This window comes from Pelobates fuscus, chromosome 8 (assembly GCF_036172605.1).
Source record: "Pelobates fuscus isolate aPelFus1 chromosome 8, aPelFus1.pri, whole genome shotgun sequence".
NCBI lineage: Eukaryota > Metazoa > Chordata > Amphibia > Anura > Pelobatidae > Pelobates > Pelobates fuscus.
Genome location: NC_086324.1, coordinates 70790311 through 70812655, shown reverse-complemented (window position 1 = coordinate 70812655; position 22345 = coordinate 70790311).

The following is a 22345-nucleotide window of genomic DNA, read 5'->3' as shown; positions in this document are numbered from 1 at the left end:
TTTATAGCTGGGATCCGAGCGCACCGTCTGGTGAATTACCGCTCAGATCCCTGCAGAAATAGCCGAACGCCATGCGAAATACACTTTGGGTGAACAGACATTGTATCTGGAGAATACATGAAAAGCTTTAATCTACCGAAATAATTATTTGCACGAACGGCCTGGAAGTCCAGCCGTAAATCAAGTAGCCGATTTTAGATCCAGGCACTCGAAGACCAAACACCGCTGTGCTTTCGTGAACAAAGATGGCCGCCGCCACGTGTTCAGTATACGAACGGCGGCCACCCACAAAATCCATTAATAAACTGGAGATACATTGTTGCAGTAGTTAATGGGAGACACACGACCCCCGTTGTGTGGTCTCCCATTCGGCATTTTTTTTTTTTTTTTACATTCTTTATTTTTGTTGCCACATGTTAATGGTACAGTTTTAACATTGGTATTTGACACATTGTAACAAGCTTTAACAAACTGAATGGACCCTTATGTCGTTCAGGATTTTTCAAAAAGTGGTATTTGTCAGTAGAATAGGGTCAGTCTTTACAGAGAGGGTCAGTTGGGGTCCCTGGGCGAGTCAAGCTGGGCTCTTAGAGTTGGGCCTGCTGATGGGGCCTTGTTCCCCCCCCTCCCCATTCCCTTTGACATTCTTTATTCAGGTTTGTGTTTTGTCAGTGGGTAATAATACAAACATTTCCCCCCTCCCCCTACCCCCCCTCCCCCAACAATGGTTCGCTAATGGCTCCTATCTGGTGTACTCTTCCCCAAATCGCTCCCTCCGTTGAGTTACGGGCCTGCTGTTGGGGCTCCGTTGGTGTTGGAGCGGTTAGCCTCCAAGGGGCCGCTAGGGGCGCTTTTGCTTCCACCCCCTCCCCCCGTTCCGCGCCCCCGCTTCGGGGTCTCGGGACCCGAGCGGGGCGGGCTGTGGGTGTGGTGGCGGTTGGCTAGGGATGTGGTTCGTTGTGCGGGTGGGTCAGGGTTCCTCGGTTCGGGGCGTATGTCGAGCCCTTTTCTCTAGGCGGGGGGCGACATATGCGTGGGGATGGGTGTTATAGCTTTCCCTAGCTGTCCAAGGTGTGGGAGGCCACCCCTAGTCCATCTGCGTCACCTAGGTCTTGGTCGGGAGCTAGGGGTCCATGTGCGGGCCGCCCCCCTGGGAGGTCCTATCGGTGCTACGTCGGGGTTTACTGGTCCCCTCCCGGTCTTGTCAGGTGTTAGCGCCTGGCAGTGACCTGTAGTCCCCTTGCTCTCCGGTGTCCCTACGCCGCCCTGTGGGGTAGTTGTGTGCGGGGCGGGCACCCACTGGTCGGTAGTCTGGTTGTTTGCGGCAGGTGTGTCACTCCCTGCCCAGTCCGTCCCCAGCGTATGACCGTCCATGGGGTCCGGGAGCGCCATACAGCGCGTGCAACTCCCTCCGTCCCCCTCAAGGCCATGTCTGGGTCGTGTAGGGTCAGTGGTGGGAGGTGTCCCAGGTGTGCGTTCTGGGACCTTTGGGTGGGGGAAGATGGGAGAGGAGAGAGAGGGAGAGAAAAAAATAAAAATAAATACATTTTAAAAAAAAGGGGGTGGGGGGGCCTGCGTCTCCGTATTGCGTGAGCTCCCCTTATCCATCTCCAGCTCCACTTCCAGGCCCCTGGTGGGCCCGCGCCGGCACGCCCCGCCTCCGGACGGCCATGTAGATGATCCAAGGGCTCCTGAGTCCCCCGTAGCTCAGCCGTAAGAGTCTCCATCATGTATGTTTCGTCCACCTTATCTATCCATTGTGATATCGTGGGGACTTCTGTCGACTTCCATTTGGCGGGGATCAGGCTCTTGGCGTCATTGAGAAAGTGTCGAGTTAGAGATTTTTTATAGCGTGGTACCGGCATCTGCGTGTGGTTGAGCAACATTGGCATGGGTTCCATGGGGACATCCTCGTCTAGGATTTCCACGAGTTTGTCGTGGATCTGTTGCCAGTAGCCTGTGATCCGAGGGCATGTCCACCAGATGTGCAAGTCTGTTCCCTCAGCCAGCATGTGCCGTCCGGTGTCAGTCCCATGGCCCTCAGCCTGGACGGGGTCCTGTACCAGCAGGTCAAGACTTTGTAGTTAAGTTCCTGCATTTTGGTACTTAGTATCCCTTGGTGCGCTAGAATGTGTACCTTCTCCCATTGCTGGTCCGTCAAGACGACCCCCGTTTCCTGTTCCCACTTGGAGTGGAAATGTGCCGGTGCCCCTTGATCCGCCGCCAGGAGCATTGCGTAGAGTGTCGATACTCCCCGGGTCAAATGTTCTCCGCTGGAGCAGAAGGACTCGAATTGCGTGGGGTCCCTGTGTAGGAGCTGTTTCCCTTGGAGAGTGGCGTAGTAATGCTTAACTTGGTGGTATCGGAATTGGAGTAGGCCCGTGGGCCTGGTTTGTGCTGTCATCGCGGTGAATGTTTTCATTCCAGCCCTGGTACACCACGTCCGGTGGTGTTGGGCCTCCCTCCCCCCAAAGCCCTCCACTTCCCGCGGCTTCAGTCCGTTAGCCAGGTCAGGGTTGTGTATTACCGGTGTCATGGGGCGGGGTAGGTCGTGAGCTGCAACTTGTAGCGGATGGTCGACCATACCCTCAGTGTCGCCCCAATAAAGGGGTGGTTCCTGAGTTCCTGGTCTCGCATCGGGGCCCGCGTCCATACCACCAGCGGCACCCCCCCTCGCCCACGTCCGTTCCAGCTGAACCCATTGTTTGTCCGTGTTCGACACATGCCAATCGATGACTCGGGAGAGATGGGAGGCCTGGTAGTATCCCCGTATAGATGTCCCGTGCCCCCTCGGTGCTTCGGGAGGATAAGCTGTGTCTTCCTCACTCTCGGTGGGCCTGACGACCATACAAATTTCAGTATCGCGGAACCCAGGGACCTGAAGAAGGCTTGTGGGAGGACTATTGGGATGGTCTGGAACAGATATAGCAGGCGGGGGAGTAAATTCATTTTTACTGCATTGATCCGTCCAAACCACGATACACAGAGTTTCCCCCAGCGCATCAAGTCCGTTTGAAGTGTGCGGAGGATGGGGAGAAAGTTCTCCTGATAGAGCCGACTCAGGTCCCTCGTCAGCCAGATCCCTAGGTATTTTAATCGCTGAGGGCACCACCGAAAGGGGAAGTGGGTCTCCAATTGTTCCACCTGTCCGCATGTCAGGGATAGGAGGAGAGCTTCTGATTTTGTCGCATTAAGTTTCAAGTTTGAAAGTGCTCCGAAGACATCGAATGCCGCGAGTAGGTTAGGTAACGAGATCAGTGGGTTTCCTATAAAGAAGAGGAGGTCGTCCGCATAGGCCGCCACTTTGTGTTCCTGTCCACCCTGGGAGATCCCTGTAATACCCCCATCTCGTCTGACCGCCTCCAGAAAAGGTTCCAGAGAGAGGGCAAACAGGAGGGGGGACAGGGGGCACCCCTGCCGGGTCCCGTTCTTGATCTCAATCGTCGGGGAGAGGACTCCGTTGATCCGGAGCTGGGCCTTCGGGGTCTCATATAGCGCTGCGATCCAGTGCATGATGTTGGGGCCGAAACCCATCGTCCGTAGCGTGGATTGTAGGAATTGTCAGTCCATCCTGTCAAAAGCCTTCTCGGCGTTGGCGGAAAGGAGAAGGCTACCCCACTCGGAGTGCATGATGTTTAGTGCCCGGATCGTGTTGTCCTTGGCTTCCCTCCCCGGGATGAAACCCGTTTGATCCGGGTGGATCAGCGTGGGGACCAGACGGCCTATGCGGGTCACCAGGATCTTTGTGAATAGCTTAAGGTCGGAGTTGAGCAGCGATATAGGCCTGTAACTGGAGCAAGCGGCCGGGTCTCTGCCCTCCTTGGGTATGACCGTTATGGTTGCCAGAAGAGTGTCCCCTTGGAACCGTCCACCTTCCAGAAGTGAGTTCAGGCTCGGCAGCAGCTCCGGCAGCAGTATCTCCCCAAAGGCCTTGAGGTAGCGTGGGGGGAGCCCATCTGGTCCCGGGGCCTTGTTAAGCGGGGTGTTCTTTAGGGCCCCCTGAAGATCCTCAATCGTAATGGGGGATTCGAGTTCCTCGCTTTGCTCTTGTGTGAGGATCCGGGTAACGTGTCGGTCCAGGTATTTCTGTATCTTCGCTTGTCTCCTGTGTGCCTCAGTGTCTGTCCTGTCAGGGGCAATGTTGTAGAGTTTGGCATAGTAGTCCCGGAATGCCCCGATTATCTTGTCCGGGACTTGCGTAAGGGGACCACTGTGCGTCTTAATTTTAATAATGTGACTCTGGCGGCGTTTCTGCTGCAGCATTCTGGCGAGCAGGCGGCCACACTTATTGGAGAACTCGTGGAAGAGGCGGTTGGACCTCCGCAGGGAGTGCGACAGTTGTTTTGACAGCTGGTGTTGTAGGGCCCTTCGGGCTTCCAACAACGCTCAGTACACGTCTTCCGAGTTTGTGTTTTTGTGTTCTTGGTCTAGCTGGGCGACCCGCGTATGGAGTTCCGTTAGATGTTGGTGCAGCTCCTTCTTCCGTGCTGTGCTGACCTTGATGAAATATCCCCTGATTACGCACTTGTGTGCCTCCCACCGGGTCAGGTGCGATGTCTCCATGGGGTCGTTTTCCTCAAAGTATTGGCGAAGCACAGTCTTCGCGTCCGCGAGAGCTACTGTGTCGGTAAGCAATTGGTCATTTAGCTTCCAGTGCCAGCGTGTGGGCTTATGTAGGGGGGACGCCACGATGGCCAGGACCGGGGAGTGGTCGGACCAGTTGGCCGGGAGGATCTCACACGAGTGTAGCAGGTGGAGGTACTCCTGTGAGATAAAGATATAATCCAGCCTGCTGTGTCCGCGGTGTACCGGGGAGTAGTAACAATAGTCTTTCGCATCCGGGTGGAGGACCCGCCACCCATCTGCCAGCCCCGCTGTTTGAAGTGCCGTCTGGGTGGCCTGGAGGCAGGCCCCCGACAGAGAGCTACAGCCCCTCGAGGTGTCCATGCGGGAGTCCACGGGGACGTTGATGTCTCCTGCTAGGATCAGGAGCCCCTCACGAAAGCCCTCTAGAAGCCGTGCTGTTTTAGCGAGGAAACAATGCTGTTTGGTATTGGGGGCGTAAACGGAGGCAAAGGTGTAGCGCCGGTCCGCTATTGTGCCCTTGAGGACCATTTGGGTCCACCTTTTCTTCCAAGCAAATGAAGGGTACGGTGCTAGCGAAAAGGATGGCCACTCCCGCTTTCTTTGAGTCTCTGTGTCCCATGGGGAACCTCCTATCCCGAAGCGCCGGGGCGTCGCCCCCTGGAAATGGGTCTCCTGGAGGAATGCCACCGACGCCTTAGCTGCCCACATGGTTCTCAGCAGGTGTGACCTCCGTTCTGGTGCATTCAGGCCCCTGACATTGTTGGACCAGAGGCGCAGGGGCGCCGGAGCGAACCCCCCAGCACCCAGAGAGGGCATGAAGGCTGACAGCGACGCAGGGGGGAGGGGGAGGGAGAAGAAAGGGGGGAGAAGAGGGGGGAGCGCCCGTCAGGCGCGGTAGACTTGCGTAAGGGGCGGTGTCGCCGGATTACGGCGGGGTGGTAACCTCTGTTGTCACGGGGTGGGTGGGTCAAATGTGGCAAACAATCACAACAGTGAATGTATATACAGAAGTAGACTTGACTGTCTAGGTGGGCGATTCCGGTCTGGGTGTTCCGTCCCTTAAATTAACAACCCTCCCGATCCTCAGTCCTAGAGTGTTGTACAGTCTGTCTGTGGGTACGCGTGCAGCCTGCGGTGTGGACAGGTGTGAAGGATGAGTGCACCCTCGGGTGGGGACTACCTGCCTGGTGTTTGTGTCTGTCCCATGTGTCCTGCCCCCTGGCCCTCTGTGCCAGTCTGAGGCCGTCTGTAGCTAAGGTGCGGCCTGGGTGGAGAGTGAACGGGTCGGGGTCCCGCTTCCGTTTTATCGTGTGTTGGGGCAGCTCCGGGCAGGCTACACCCGCGGGCCTCTCTCAGTCCTATCTCCCTCTGCTCAGGAGACTCCGCGGTTTGGGGCGGAGACAGGTTGTCGTAGCTAGACGGTGTGTAGTGTGTCCCTCCCCCCTGAGCCCCCCAGGCTGGATCTCTCCCTCCCCCACCCCGGAGCCCCCCGGCTGTGGTCCCCCCACCCCATCCCCCCCTCGCAGACCCAGCCAAGCACCCCCCACAATCCCCCCAGTGCTGTCCAGGCACAGTGCGTACAGTTCCCTTCCATGAGCCCCAGTCCCCTCCCCCCCTCCGAGAGCCCCCACAACCCACCCAAAGCCCCGGGCAGGACCTATCACTTCCGGTCCCTAAGCTAACCCAGAGGGCGGGGGGGAGGGGCAGGGGGCAGGGCCGCCGGAGCGGGCAGTGAGCTATTCCCTAACTTGCGGTTAGTTTCCGCTACGGGCCTTTCAAGCAATGCACCTCCTGCTGGACAGCTACAATACTACGTGCAGCGCAATAGTGTGAAAAACGCCTAAGCGACTGGGGCGGTGTTCGTGCGGTTCGTTTTCACCAGTCAGTTCGGCAACCTCTTGCGACACATTGTCGCGACTAGGGGAAAAAACGGTGGCTTCCGACAGATCTGGCTGCTAGGGGCAGCTGTTTCAAACAGGGGGGCTAGAGGGGGGGGCAGTTCCAATGAATATCGTAGCCACAGTTATATGGGGTGCCGCAGGGCAGGAGGCCAGGAGCACCCTATCCATGCGATGAAGAGGTTCCGTAGGCTGTCCATGGGTAGCTTCGTCCTCCCTCCCCACCTATGCTAAACTATCCCACTAAGGGTCGGCTTCTCCACTCCCCCCAGGACCACCTCAGTACCTCGTGGCCTGGTCGGTACCGACCACTCGTGCTCCCAGCTCTCAGTTTACTCCTCTGCACTGCCCGGTCCACCCCACATCCGGGGTGTCTGGGTGTCTTCTCTCCGGGTCATGATTGCCCGAGTCCTGTCTGGGCGCCAGCGGGGTGTCCAGGAGCCAGTTGCGGACCCGGATGCTCGGTAGTCTGAGGGTCCTCAAGGCCCGCGGGATGTCATCGGGCCAGCGTACTTGGAGCCACATGTTGCCGTGTCTGATTTGGAGGCAGAAGGGGAATCCCCAACGGTAAGGGATCCCTTTATCGCGCAGGGTGGCCGTGAGGGGTCGGAGGGCACGCCTGGCATCCAACGTGAGGCTGGAGAGGTCCTGGTAGAGAGACACCTCTGAGCCTCGGAACTGGATTTTCTCCATGCCTCTGGCCGCTGCCATCAGTTGCTCCTTGATGCTGTATGCGTGGAGGCAGCAAAGGACGTCGTGAGGCCTTACATCAGGGCGCTGGGGCCCTAGTGCCCTGTGCACCCGGTCGAACTGGATCTCCCTGGGGCACTCCTGGCCCAAGATTTGCTGGAATAGGGCCCGCAGGGTGTCTGGCAAAGGGTCCGCATCCGGTTCTGGGAGTCCCCTGACCCGAACATTCTGCCGCCGACTCCTGTTCTCCAGGTCCTCTACCTGGCGTCGCAGGGAGAGCAACATGTTCCCTTGCCATGTGGTTGCCAGCTCCGCGGCCCGGTGTTGCGTGCAGCTGGCTTGCGCCTCCGTCTCCAGGGCCTCCACTCGCACTTCCACCGCCGTCAGATCCGACCGCAGGGCCGTGATCTCCTCCCTGATGGCTGTCCGGAGTTCCTTCAGGAGGCCGCCCGAGTCAGCTTTGGTAAGCATATTGTCCGAGATCACGGCCAACTCCTGTTTGATCTGGGCCAGTGCGTCGTCTGGGAGGGACTCCCCCATGCTGTCCTGGCTCGGGGATCCGGGCGCCATGTTGTCCGGCGGGCCGGAGCTGCCCTGTATGCTCGGTGGGCAGACGAAGTCGTCCATCGTACCCGTGTGGCGACGTGGGGAGCCACCCAGGACCTGAGATCTCTTGGTACGGACCATTTTTGTCCGGAAAGGCCTTTTTATTATCGCTATTTTTAGCCAGGGGGTGAGGAGCTCGGTCCCTACACGTCCTGTCGCATGCTCGGCTCGGCCACCACGGAAGTTTGTTAGTTTCACGAACAGTGTTTGAAAATCACTGTTCGTGGAACTCCAATCAGAACGCTGGCTGCATTCGTATGCTGCAAGCACACGAATGCCCTATACATATACATGTAATAATAGGGAAAATAAACGAAAAATGAAACATTTTACCCACATACATTTCTTAAGTGTCTAGTTTTGCCACACAGAGGTACCCAACCGGGATACAGGAAGCTCTGCTACATGTGTAAACAACATTGTGAACATTTTATGTTTATTGAAAGTGGAAAAGAAGAGTAGGTGAAATAAAGTAGTCAGGATGAGGGTGTGAGGATAAGAAGAAGAGGTGGGGGGAAGAGTATTTGCTCAGTTGGGTTCATCAAGGTCCTATGCAGCTTGTTGACCAAATCAACATCGTGTTTATGTGCTTTGTTTGAGTATTGTTGTGATTGGAGGTGGTGTGCCGAGTCAATGAGGGTGTTAAAAGTTTCATTGGCTTTAGTAGAATACTTTCAAGGCAAAGAAAAGTAAGGAAGTGGTCTAGACAAATGATAGCTAATTTATTATCTAACAATTGGTCAATCTTTGAACAGAGGGTTTAATTTTTATGGGCACAGCTGTCAAGATTTCGAGATTGGCTTATAGGTTGGCTGAGTTAGTTGCCTCATCCCATTTGGTCTGTGCGATTTTCCAGATTTATTTATTTTTTGGTTTGCAGCTAGTCTATTCAGTCTGTTTTTCTCAACAAGTTGCATGCAGTCTTTCAGTGTGGGAGCTACATTATTCCTCCAGTTTCTGCTTAAGACCATAAGTGCTGCAATGTTTATGTGATACAGGAGGTAGATTGAGTCTTTGGGCAGCTTTAAGGGGTAGTTTTGTAGCAGGAAGTTTTTAGTGGTATGCGGGATGCGCGTTCCCTTTGTCCTATGTATCAGGTCTGCAACATTCTTCCAATAGGTCGGTAACTTTGGGAATGCCCACCAAATGTGGAGCATGTCTCCAAGTCCTTCTTGGCATCTCCAAGATTTACCTGAGATGCTGAAATTTATGCGGTGTAAACGCTTTGGCACTAAGTACTATCTACATAAAATTTTCCTAGATAGTTCTATATGGTTGGTACATAGTGTGAGTTTTTTTATAGGATATACATAGTTTTTTCCATGTTTTCTCAGAGATCGTGACATTTAACCCCTTAAGGACCGGACTTTTTTTGCGATGTTGTACATTTGCGACCAGGCATCTTTTTGACACTTTTGTGGTGTTTGTGTTTAGCTGTAATTTTCCGCTCTCTCATTTACTGTTCCCATACAAATTATATATTGTTTTTTTCAGGACAAAAGGGGCTTTCTTTACATACCATTATTTATATAATCTCATGTAATTTAATTTTTAAAAAATGAAAAAATATGATGAAAAATTGAAAAAAATACATGTTTTTTTACTTTTATGTGAAAAATCTTTTATTCATCTACAAAAGCGAATGAAAAAAACTGCTAAATAGATTCAAAATTTTGTCCTGAGTTTAAAAATACCCAGTGTTTACATGCTTTTTGCTATTTTTTTGCATGTTATAGGGCTATAAGTACAAGTAGGATATTGCGGTTTCAAAACATACATTTTTAAAATGTATCAATAGTGACATTGTAACACTATTATCTGTCATAAATCGTTGAATAACACCCCACATGTACATATTTTTTTTTAAAGTAGACAACCCAGGGTATTCAATATGGGGTATGTCCAGACTTTTTTAGTAGCCACTTAGTCGCAAACAATGGCCAAAGTTAGCGTTCATATTTGTTTATGTGTGAAAAAAGTAAAAAACTAAATTGAACGCTAATTTTGGCCAGTGTTTGTGACTAAGTGGTTACTAAAAAAGACTGGACATAACCCAAGGTATTGCAAATGGGGTGTCTTCTTTTGCAAATGGTATGCCATCATGGGGGTAATTCTCATTCCTGGGCTACCATACGCTCTCAAAGGCAACGTAACCAACCTGGCCATTTTCAATGTAAAAATATTTGACCCATATATTTGACCCTGTAACTTTCAAAAACGCTATAAAACCTGTACATGGGGGGTCCTGTTCTACTCAGGAGACTTTGCTGAACACAAATATTAGTGTTTCAAAACTGGAAAATGTATCACAACAATTATATCATCAGTAAAAGTGCTGTTTGTGTGTGAAAAATGCAAAAAAAGTCACTTTCACTGACAATATCATCGCTGTGATATGTTTTACTGTTTTGAATCACTAATATTTGTGTTCAGCGAAGTCTCCCGAGTAAAACAGTACCCCCCATGTACAGGTTTTAGGGTGTCGTAGAACGTTACAGGGTAAAATACAGTGATAGCAAATTAAATTCTCTGTACTCTCGGCCTGGGTTGGCAGGCAGGTCCCTTAAATTGCAATCAATAAAATAACTTAATTATGTAAAAATATTACATAAATACGCACGTAGAATTTAAATATATATGCATGTTTATATATTTGAAGTCTACGTGTATATTTATATAATTATTTATGTAATTTTGTATATGGACATATGAATAGTTCGCATTCTTTTTATTTATTTATATATACATAGATATATATACAATTTCATTCTAAGTGTATTTTGATATAAATATATATATATATTAATATCAAAATACAGTTAGAATAAAATTTCGTATAGATATATAATTTTTTTTATTTTTATTATTATTTTTAATTTTTTTAATTTAATTTAAATTATTTATTATTCGTATTTTATAATAATATATATATACAATATATATAGTTATTATATATATTATATATATACGTGTTTAAATTAATTATAAGTGTATTTTTATATTAATATATGTACATATTAATATAATAATATGTACATATTAATATAAAAATATGTACATATTAATATATAGACATATATTATATAGGTATAATATATGTCTATATATCATATATATACACATATATTATAATATTTTTTTTTTTTATTAACTATAACTTTTTTTTTTTTTTTTGATTTTACAGTTGCAGGGAGACTGCCTGTCAGCACAGACAGTCCCCCTGCAGGCAGAGACTAGGACACCTATTGTGACCATGTGGTCGCCCTGTTGGGCGATCACATGGCCACAGGGGTCCTAAACCGCCATGGGGAGACTGTCTGGGCTGCAGGCAGTCTCCCCACACCGGGAGCACCGCCGATCGCCGCCGGGGGAACGACGGCGATCGGGTAAGTACATTTTAAATTTAGGACGGTTCAGGACCGTCGTCGGTCGGCAAGTGAAAAATGCCGATGACGGTCCTGAACCGTCCAGCGTCCTTAAGGGGTTAATTTACGTCTCCAAGCCCGAATAAATGGTATTTGGTCAATGTTACAAACGCCGTTTTCCACAGATGTTTGCCACGGACTCCTGGAGGAGTGTGGAAGCTGGCCTCCTGCCCACCGACTATGGGCTAGGTCAGCGACTGTAAAGACCCATATTTTATTCCCCTTGGTTTGGCACTTTCCATTAGTGCGCATAGAACCGAACACTAGTTCCCTGGCACACGTTCGTATGGACCAAAACTGCGAATAGATTTAGCCGCGAATGCCCTGGAACTATTTTCGACATGAAGACTTTGCGGTTCCCGGTCGGTCCTCATCGGCACTTAGCCACAATTCTATGGAATTGTGTGTAACCCCCTTTAGGGGGTTTTATGTATTTGGGGTGTTTGGGAAATGTGTGTTTTTTGTGTCTGGAGATAATGGAGTTTTGTACAGTTTCTGACGTAATTATCTTCCAGGCACAGGGGAGGGATTGACCTATTTTGTATGGGAGTGTCCTGGAACTTAATATATATTAAGGAAGAACCCATGGCAATAGATGTGCAAAGGATTGCTGCTAAAAACTTGCAGAAAAATTTTAATTGGTTAACTCAAGACAAGGTGCTGCAACAACTAAAGAAAGTTAATATAAACAAAGCTCCAGGGCCTGATGATATTCATCCACGAGTACTTAAGGAACTAAGTGTAGAAATAAGTGTACCTCTGTTTTTAATCTTTCAAGATTCTTTTCTTTCAGGAAGTGTTCCGGAGAATTGGAGGAAGGCAGATGTGGTTTCTATATTCAAAAAGGGTTAAAAATCCTTGCCTAAAAATTATAGACCTGTGAGATTAACTTCTGTGGCTGGAAAAGTTTTTGGAAGGTTATTAAGGGATAATATTCAAGAATTCCTTGAGGAGAACATGGTTATCAGCAATCGGGATGAGAATATCATTTTGCCTCCTTATAAATCACTGGTTAGACCACATCTTGAATTTGCTGTGCAAATTTGGGCACAGAAGGATTTTATGGCACTAGAAAAAGTGCAGAGGCGGGCTACAAAATTAATAAAAGGAATGGAACATATCAGCTATGAAGAAAGGTTACTTTCTTTAGTTTAGAAAAACGCCGCCTGAGAGGGGATATGATAACATTATACAAATATATTCAGGGCCAATACAAACCGTTGTGTGGAAATCTATTCACAAACCGGACTTTACATAGGACACGAGGTCATGCGTTTAGACTGGAAGAAAGAAGATTTTGTCTAAGGCAAAGAAAAGTTTTTTTAAAGAACAATAAGGATGTGGAATTCTCTGCCTGAAGAACTGGTTTTATCAGAGTCCATACAGATGTTCAAACAGCAACTAGATGCATACTTGCAAAAACAGAATATTCAAGTATATAATTTTTCAATGTAAGGTAATAGCTTCTTGATCCAAGGATAAATCTGACTGCCCTTCTGGGGTCAAGACAGAATTTTTTTCCTAGTTTGTTGCAAAATTGGAATGCTTCAAACTGTTTTTTTTTTGCCTTCTTTTGGATCAACAGCAAAAAACAAAAGTGAGGTAGGCTGAACTTGATGTACGCAAGTCTCTTTTCAGCTATGTAACTATGTATTATTTTTTTTTTTATTATTATTCATTTGTACAATGACAGAGTAAGCACTAGTACATCAACATATGGCTTGTGCAAAAGCCAGGCAATAGTGTGCATGTGATTGCCATCTGTCAAGGTTTTACATTTTATAGATATACCATAAACATAAGCATAAATATAGTAAAAGGAATAAGGATAAACCTAAGTGAGGTAAGGTGAGATAAAAGGTCCAGCACTTCTGTGATCTGGCATATGTGGAGCTAGAACTCCTGCTTGCTGCGTTAAGGCCGGCTAGGCGGCACCGGCCTGTGCTCCTTTGTGGGCCATCGGCCGTGACCCTGGCTCGGGTCCCCCCGAGAGGGCACAAGCGGTTGCGCGCCGAGCAGAGGCGGCTCTAGACTTTATGAGGCCTTAGGCGAAACGCAAACATGAGGCCCCACTAACAAAAAAGTGTCACATATACACATTGACGCACTGTCTACCTGTGTATGTGCCTGAGAGTGTGTCTGACAGAGAGTATCCTTGTGTGTGCGAATGTATGTCTCTGTGAGCATGTTTGTGTTTTTGTCTGAGACCCTATGTGTATGGGGTAGCTGATGGTGAGAGGGAGCGGGGGGTGTGATGGTGAGAGGGAGTGGACGGTGATGGTGAAAGGGAGCGGGGGGTTGATGGTAATGTGAGAGGGAGCAGGGGATGATAGTAATGTGAGAGTGAGAGGGGGTAATGTGAGAGTGAGGGGGTTAATGTGAGAGTGAGGGGGTTAATGTGAGAGTGAGGGGGTTAATGTGAGAGTGAGGGGGTTAATGTGAGAGTGAGAGGGGGTAATGTGAGAGTGAGAGGGGGTAATGTGAGAGTGAGGGGGGTTAATGTGAGAGTGAGAGGGGGTAATGTGAGAGTGAGAGAGGGTAATGTGAGAGTGAGAGAGGGTAATGTGAGAGTGAGAGGGGGGTAATGTGAGAGAGAGGGGGGTAATGTGAGAGTGAGAGGGGGGTAATGTGAGAGTGAGGTAATGTGAGAGTGAGGTAATGTGAGAGTGAGAGGGGGGTAATGTGAGAGTGAGAGGGGGGTAATGTGAGAGTGAGAGGGGGTAATGTGAGAGTGAGAGGGGGTAATGTGAGAGTGAGAGGGGGTAATGTGAGAGTGAGAGGGGGTAATGTGAGAGTGGGGGGGTAATGTGAGAGTGGGGGGGTAATGTGAGAGTGGGGGGTAATGTGAGAGTGGGGGGGTAATGTGAGAGTGGGGGGGCTAATGTGAGAGTGAGAGGGGGTAATGTGAGAGTGAGAAGGGGGTGATGTGAGAAGGAGGGGGTGATGGTGAGTGGGGGGAAGCTGAGGGTGGTGACGGAGGGTTATGCTGAGGGTGGTGATGCTGAGGGTGGTGGGGGGTAATGCTGAGGGTGGTGGGGGGTGATGCTGAGGGTGGTGGGGGGTGATGCTGAGGGGGGTGAGGGGGGTGACGGGGGTGATGCTGAAGGTGGTGGGGGGAGTGATGCTGAGGGGTGGTGAAGCTGAGGGTGGGGTGAGGCTGAGGGTGGTGGGGGGTTATGGGGGATGGTGAGGCTGAGGGTGGTGGGGGGTGAGGCTGAGGGTGGTGGGGGTGAGGCTGAGGGTGGTGGGGGTGAGGCTGAGGGTGGGCAGGGGTGAAGCTGAGGGTGGGCAGGGGTGAAGCTGAGGGTGGGCAGGGGTGAAGCTGAGGGTGGTGGTGGTGGGTGTAGCTGAGGGTGGTGGGGGTGAGGCTGAGGGTGGTGGGGGTGATAGTGGGGAGGGGTGATGGTGGTGGGGGGTGATGGTGGTGGGGGTTAAGCTGAGGGTGGTGGGGGGTGAGGCTGAGGGTGGTGATGGTGGGTGATGGTGGTGGGGAATGAGGCTGAGGTTGGTGGGGGGTGATGGTGGTGGGGGTGAGGCTGAGGGTGGTGGGGGGTGATGGTGGTGGGGGTGAGGCTGAGGGTGGTGGGGGGTGATGGTGGTGGGGGTGAGGCTGAGGCTGAGGGTGGTGGGGGTGATGGTGGTGGGGGGTGATGGTGAGGGTGGGGGGTGAGGCTGATGGTGGTGGGGGGTGACGCTGAGGGTGGTGGGGGTGAGGCTGAGGGTGGTGGGGGTGAGGCTGAGGGTGCTGGGGGGTGATGGTGGTGGGGGTGAGGCTGAGGGTGGTGGGGGTGATGGTGGTGGGGGGTGATGGTGAGGGTGGGGGGTGAGGCTGAGGGTGGTGGGGTTGATGGTGGTGGGGGTGAGGCTGAGGGTGGTGGGGGTGAGGCTGAGGGTGGTGGAGGGGGATGGTGGTGGAGTGAGGCTAAGGGTGGTGGTGGGTGGTGATGGTGGTCGGGGGTGAGCCTGAGTTTGGTGGGGGGTGATGGGGAGGGAGAGCCTACCTTTCCCTGGTGGTCCAGTGGGCTCCCTGGTGGTCCGGTGGCCCCTGCTCCCGGTCTGCAGCTCCACAGAGCTGCAGACCGTGTAATCTCGCGAGATTCAGAGCGTTGCCGTGGTAACCCGCGGCAACGCTCTGATTGGCCAATTCTCGCGAGTCACATGGTCTGCAGCTCTGCACACTGCGGAGCTGCAGACCAGTGTCTGCGGTGGCCGGCCTGGCAGCAAGGAGGGGCCTCGCACCCGGCGGCATACCGGGCAAGCCGCCGGGCCCCCTCCTGGTGTCAGGTCCTCGGTCACTGACCGAGGACCTGACACACTCTGCCAACAGGCGGTTTAGGCGGCCGCGAGGCCTAAACCGCCTAATTAGAGAGCCGCCTCTGGCGCCGAGTACAGTAACGTGCTTTTACCATGTTATGTTTTTATTTTGGTTACACCGTCAGGGGTGTGCCAAATGGGGTTCGTAGCTCTAGGTGTGCATAATGTCTCCTTGGGGTTCGTCTCCCCTGTGGCTGCCACACCACCACTGGTACGCGTATCCGCTAGGCGGACGCACAGCAGCCCCCAGCCGAGACCCCCCAGCTGCCAACACCAAATCCCACACATCGGTACCAGCACTATCTGCGAGTTTAGCTCTCCCTAATATGCGTGTAGATGCTGGTTAGTTGCTCGGCACCCCTCCCCGTCAGTGTCCGTCTAATAGCGTGTGTCACTCTTCAAGTTGCTCCCAGAGATCCCATACCCTTTGGAAGGAGGCCGTTGTGTTGCGGACCTGTGCTGTCAGTCTGTCCATCAAATAATTGTCTGTCATTTTAGAGATGACTAGAGATAGTTGGGGTGTCTCAGGTTTTATACAATGTTGAGATAACGCTCTACGAGCTGCTAAGTAGATCATATTCAATAATCTTTATTCGTATCTGTCTAGCCCCTCCGTGGGTCTGGACAGCAGGCATGCCCATGGGCCAAGTGTTAGTAGGACCATCGAGCTCAGGTCTACCACCCCTCGCCAGTATAATGTATGCTATGTCTTTCCCAGAGTCAGGAGTTAAGATTGGATTTTGCGGACTGGAGGTGGTGATAGTTACTGCTGGGGAGTATAGTTTATGTGAGCAATATCTATGTCTGTGTGCGCCCCCTATTTGCATTGACAAGGCAGTTGTGGGAATCAGGGGTAGCTTTTTAGGACAGAGGTGGCTGGGAAGCCACATCAGGGAGGAAAAATGGTGACCCTGTGCCATGGTTGACTCAAGACCTACCCATTGTGGGTATTGGCTGCAAGGTTATAATATTTCACTTTTGGTAGGCTTTAGTAAAGTGTCGATACAGGGTAGGTGCAGAGACTCTTGTTTTTTTTTGTCAGCCCAAATTAATTTGTTAATTCTTTTTTGATTTTCTGTAAAATAATGAGTCAGGATTCGAATTGGGAGGGTTCTGTACAGACACTGGAATTTAGGAATTGCCACCATCTTAACAGCGGCCATACGACCTGACTATGAGATACATTTGTTGTTCTAACTGGCTAGGAGTGTTTTAATTTGGTTTTGTAGGCTCACATAATTTGCTTTATACAGTTTATCCATCGAGGTTGTAAGTTTAATCCCTAGAAACATTAAATGGTCAGTTCTCCAATCATATTGAAATGTCTGTTTAAGGGTTTGTAGAGTTGCGGTTGGGATATTGAAACCCATAGCCTGCATCTTTATGACATTTAATTTATAGCATTAACAGCGGCTATATGCCTCTAGGGTAGCAGCAAACAGTGGCAGAGATTTCCATGGTTAATGAAGAGTGAGGAGGATGTCATCTGCAAAAAGTGTTAGTTTATATTCTTTTTGGTTAATTTGCACACCATGTATGTTTGGATGGCTACGGATTAGGGTAGTTAGGGGAGGAGGGGGGCACCCCTGTCTAGGACCATTGGATATATTGAATGCGGATGACACAAATCCACTGTTCATGACTTTCACTGCTGGGTTGCTATATAACGCTTTCACTGCAGTGAGAAAGATTGGTGGTAATTGGAACTTTTTTAGTACCGCATGGAGGAAGGGCCAGTGCAGCCTATCAAAAGCTTTTTCATCCACTAGTGAGAGGAATACACTGTCTCTCCCCCCACCCCCGCAAGCTTTGTATTAGGTCAATCACTTTTCTTGTCTCGTCTGTTCCCTGCCAGCCCTTAATAAAGCCCACTTAGTCACTCTTTACAATGGTGGGAATGATAACTGACAACCTGTTGGTGAAGATTTTCGCAAAAATGTTAATGTGTGTGTTTAGTAGCGAAATTGGTTTTAGGTTTTGGCCTCTATCTGGAGTTTTTCCCGGTTTGGGTAAGGTTGTGATACATGCCATCAGCATGTCTGTTGGTGTGTCTCAAGAATGTAACTTGCTTGAAACGTGTTTAAGAGATGTGGGGCATGAATTGAGGAGACGGATTAATAGTATTGATTGGATAGGCCATATCAGCCTGGTGATTTCCCAGATGGTAGGGCATTTATGGTTGTAAGTATTTCCTCTACTGTGTTTGGAGATTGTAGTTGTTTGTTGGTCTGGGTAAGGGTTGGGAGGTCTACCCTGGCCAAGAAGTCCGTAATCTCAGAGTCAATCGGTTGGTGGGTGTTCACAACATTCTTTAAATTGTATAGCATAGTATTGTTCTAGGTCATCTGTAATGTGTTGGGGATTGTACATTTTTGTGCCGTCTGGTTTTAGGTGGTAAGGTATTTTGGAAGGTGCCTGTTGTTGGCGTAATCTTGAGGCTAAAAGTTTCCCTGCTTTGTTGCTATGGGCGTATTCCCTAATTTGGGTTTTTTATAGTACATATGCCATTTTGTTAATCTGTTGTTTGTTTAGAGACAAACTCATTTTATCTATTGTGTTTTGTAGTTTAGCTGTAGGAGCTATTTAGTGCTATCTGGTCGCATCTCTGAGTTCACGTAGGAGTTTAAACTGTTGGGCATCAGTTGTATGTTTTTGATGATACTTCTGTCTGAGAAAGAGGCCTCGCACAACAGTTTTGTGTGCTAGCCATTAAGTAAGTGCTGGGTTGTCTGCAGTAGTGTTAGCTGTAAAGTAAGCCTGTAGTTCTGTGTCTATAAATGTATTCTTCTTTGTCATAGAGTACAGTTTTGTTGCGTTTCCAGTGTGAAAGTCCAAATTATTATGCAAATTATATTTTTCTCATTTACCTAAATAATTGATGTAAATAACAGTCAGCATAATTGTCAAGTTATCAACTATTAAGAGTACAATTCACATTTTATTGAACAAACCTCCTAATGATAACAGTATTTTTTTTCAACATAATAAACTTACAATGCACTGTTCCAAATTATTAGGCACAGTACGTTTCAAAACACTTTATAGGTTGTAAAGAACTGAAAATTGTCATTTGTTGTGTTTGCAGCATATTTACTGAAATAAAAAGCTACCGTATTTATCGGCGTATAACACGCACCTCATTTTTAGAAAGAAATTCCAGGAAATTCCCCCCCCCTCATCCCATAGTATTCCCCCCTCATCCCATAGTGTTCCCCCCCCTCCCATAGTATTCTCCCCCTCCCCTCCCATAATATTCTCCCCCCATCCCCTCCCCTCCCATAGTATTCTCCCCCCAACCCCTCCCCTCCCATAGTATTCTCCCCCCATCCCCTCCCCTCCCATAGTATTCTCCCCCCCTCCCCTCCCATAGTATTCTCCCCCCCATCCCCTCCCCTACCATAGTATTCTCCCCCCTCCCCTCCCATAGTATTCTCCCCCCCATCCCCTCCCATAGTATTCTCCCCCCTCCCCTCCCATAGTATTCTCCCCCCCATCCCCTCCCCTCCCATAGTATTCTCCCCCCCTCCCCTCCCATAGTATTCTCCCCCCCTCCCCTCCCATAGTATTCTCCCCCCCTCCCCTCCCATAGTATTTTCCCCCCCTCCCCTCCCATAGTATTTTCCCCCTCCCCTCCCATAGTATTTTCCCCCTCCCCTCCCATAGTATTCTCCCCCTCCCCTCCCATTCTCCCCCCCTCCCCTCCCATAGTGTACTTCCCCCCCCCCCTCCCCTCCCATAGTGTACTTCCCCCCCTTCCCTCCCATAGTGTACTTCCCCCCCCTCCCCTCCCATAGTGTACTTCCCCCCCCTCCCCTCCCATAGTGTACTTCCCCTCCCATAATTACTTACCTGTCCTGAAGCGTGGGCCGGCTTCACAGCTTGCACCGCGGTACAGGAACTTTAATTTCATGTTCCGGTTTCCGGCGCGACTGAAAGGAAGTGTGCACACTATTGTGCACACTTCCTTTCAGTCCCGCCGGAAACTGGAACATGAAATTAAAGTTCCTGTACCGCGGTGCAAGCTGTGAAGCCGGCCCACGCTTCAGGACAGGTAAGTAATTATGGGATATCGGCGTATAACACGCACCCACGATTTTCCCCCTATTTTCAGGGGAAAAAAGTGCGTGTTATACGCCGATAAATACGGTATTTCAATCAAACTTATAACAACATTTTAACTTTTTAAACATTTTAACAGGTCACGTTACATTTTAACATAGGACCCCTGATTTGATAGCAGCTTCACAAGTCTTGCATCCATTGAACTTGTGAGTTTTTAGCAGCCATAGGTATTCTTTGCAGCATGAGATGGTGCATTGTCATGCATGAAGATGATTTTATTATGGAAAGCATAGTTCTTCCTTCTGTACCAGGGAAGAAAGTGGTCAGTTAGAAACTCCACATACTTTGCAGAGGTCATCTTTACACCTTTGGGGACCCTAAAGGGGCTGACCAGCTCTCTTCCCATGATTCCGGCCCAAAACATGACTCCACCACCACCGCCTTGCTGATGTCGCAGCCTTGTTGGAACAGGGTGGCCGTCCACCAACCATCCACTACTCCATCCATCTAGACCATCTAAGGTTGCACGGCACTCATCAGTGAACAGGACCGTTTGAAAATTAGTCTTCATGTACCGTATTTTCCGGCGTATAAGACTGCCCGTATAAGACGACTGGGCGTATAAGACGACCTCTAACATTTCCAGTTAAAATATAGAGTTTGGGATATACTCGCCGTATAAGACTACCCCTCTTGCAACGCACACCAAATAAAAATTTAAAAAACACGTGTGTCCTCCTTAATCACTCCCCCCCCTCCCTGTGTTCTCTTTACTCCCCCCCCCGTGTATTCTCCTTATTTCCCCCCTCTGTATTCTCCTTATTTCCCCCCTCTGTATTCTCCTTATCCCCCCTCTCTGTATTCTCCTTATTCCCCCCTCCTGTATTCTCCTTATTCCCCCGTTTGTTCTCCTCACCTCCCCTGTAGCGTGGCCGAGCTCCTCTCCGGTCCGCGGTACAGGAGCTTTTGTTTCCTGTACCCGGCCGGACTGACAGGAAGTGCACACTAAGTTTGCACTTCCTGTCAGTCCGGCCAGGCACCACGGACCAGAGAGGAGCTCGGCCACACTACAGGGGAGGTGAGGAGAGAGGCAGTGCTGCAGCCACCTTAGGCTCTCTATAAAACGCTCAGGCGGCTGCAGCATTAGAAGGGCAAGCGATGGGGGCGCAGGGGGCCCCCTCCTATATGGCGCCCTAAGCGGTTGCCTAGGCCCGCCCTATAAGAAGACACCTGGGGTATAAGACGACCCCCGACTTTTGAAAAGATTTTCCTGGGTTTAAAAGTCGTCTTATACGCTGGAAAATATGGTATTTTTCGGCCCAATGCAGCCATTTCTGCTTGTGAGCATTGGTTAGTGGTGGCCGAGTAGAAGGTTTATGCACAGTTGCAAGACTCTGGAGGACTCTACACCTTGATGTCCGTGGGACTCCAAAGGCCCCAGCAGCTTCCAATATCTGTTTGCTGCTATGTAATGGTATTTTAGCAGCTGCTCTCTTGATCCGATGCATGGATCTGGCAGAAATCTTCCTCAATGTTACTTTATCTGCATAAACCTGTCTGTGCTCTGAATCAGCCACAAATCTCTTAATAGTGCGATGATCACGCTTAAGTTTAGTGAAATATCTAATGTTTTCATACCTTGTCCAAGGCATTGAACTATTTCACTCATTTCGGCAGCATAGAGATCCTTTTTCTTCCCCATATCGCATGAAAATGGTGCTCTGCTTAATAATGTGGAACACCCTCCTTTAGTAGTTTTTCCATAAATTGGGCTCACTTGGCAATCTAATTATCACAGGTGTCCGAGATTGTTTTCAGTGATCAAAAGAGCCCTGAAACACAATGCCATCCATGAGTTAAACTGAAAAACAAAATATTTAAAGTTTGTGACACTTAAATAGAATTTGCATAATAATTTGGAACAGGGTGTAAGCTAATTATACTTGCAGTTTGATTGCAATGAATTGTAGGTGAGATTTCGACATGTTATGGGTCGGTTACTGGTATTCAGTGTACAGTCTCTGACAATTCCAGAGGGAGTCTTCGGCTTGGGTTCAGCGAGGCAGGAAGTGGTTGTAGTTGTAGTCCGCACGTTTTCAAGGTATTGAAACCTTGTTCTGGGGTTTGCTTGACCGTAAATTCCATCGTATCTTATTACCAGGAGCTTTGTTGGATATCCACATCTGTACCGGATGTTATCCATATTGAGGGTTTTGGTGATCTGGTGGAAAAAGCTGAGCCGTCTCAGCATGGCTGCGGAGAGGTCAGTGAATATCTTTATTGTAGCATATTCATTTGGCAGCTGTTTTTCATGATCAGCTCTTTGACATGATAATAATGAGCTCTCAATAGGACATCTCATGGTATAGCTGTAGCTAGGTGTTTGGGTTTGGGGATGCAGAGCACTCGGTACAGTAAGAGCATGTTGGTGGATATATCAGGTACAAGCATTTAAACCAGGCTGTGGATATATGTAGGGAGGACCCCTGCCTCTACAGACTCAGGAATGCCCCTCAGTCTTACATTTTTACAACTAGAGTGGTTCTCCATAGAGGTGATTTGCTCTTCAGCTTTTGGACATGGTCTGCGACAATGTTATGGGCTGAGACAAATTCCGCCATTTTATGTTCATTGTTGGATGTTCTTGCTCCCAGTTCTTGTATGTCTTTTCGCAGCGTTTCCATATGCGACGACCATGAGGATATCAGTTGAAGGAGAGGGAGTGTAGTGCCTCTTGTAAATAGGTGGTGGTTAGTTGTGTGT